Below are 586 nucleotides of genomic sequence, written 5' to 3' on the forward strand. Positions count from 1 at the left end.
GGCCAGGGCCGGGGCCGTGTCCTCCAGGGGAAGGGCTGGGAGACTGATGGCCCCGGGCACCCACAGTGGGGGACGCCCCCGCCTCGGCCCCTGGAAGAGGAACAAAAGGCCGGTCCAGAGCAGGACTCCAGGCTCCTCTCGTGTCCCCGGGGGCAGCCCCCGCCCCAACTTTTGGTCCATTTACAAGTGGATGCCATGGAGGGGTCACCCTGAGGCCCTGCCAGCTCACACGTCAGTGGTCACTGGGCATCACCTCTGGGATGAGGTGCGGACAGCTGTGAGCAGGGGCGGGTGAGGAGAGAGAAAAGGATGGGCAAGCACTTGACTTCTCCTGCTCGGATAGAGGGCTGGGCCCGGGATCCTCCAGCCCAGGCTTGTGAGCTGGGTCCTGCCGGGGGTGGAGCAGGCATGGCCCGGTCACAAGCACGGAGAAGGCTGTGTAGGGGCCGGGGCTGAGGTCACGGTCAGCTTCTCCGGGCCTCTGTTGGGGGTCCATGTTCCTAGCCAGGCTGGGAGTCGGGTGGGGGTGGGGCTGAGGGCGAGACCAGAGCCAGGGTCAGGGATGCAGCCCTGCTGGCCAGGCGGG

General features: G+C 67.7%; 1 protein-coding gene across 1 annotated transcript in view; it reads left to right on the forward strand.

The window, feature by feature from the left end:
- DAGLA (diacylglycerol lipase, alpha) overlaps window positions 1-586 on the forward strand; it is a gene marked incomplete at both ends in the record, with an annotated part of 23,772 nt that overhangs the window by 18,420 nt on the left and 4,766 nt on the right. The gene's annotated exons all lie outside the window — the stretch shown is intronic.

This window comes from Myotis brandtii, unplaced genomic scaffold (genome assembly GCF_000412655.1).
Source record: "Myotis brandtii unplaced genomic scaffold, ASM41265v1 scaffold369, whole genome shotgun sequence".
Taxonomy (NCBI): Eukaryota; Metazoa; Chordata; class Mammalia; order Chiroptera; family Vespertilionidae; genus Myotis; species Myotis brandtii.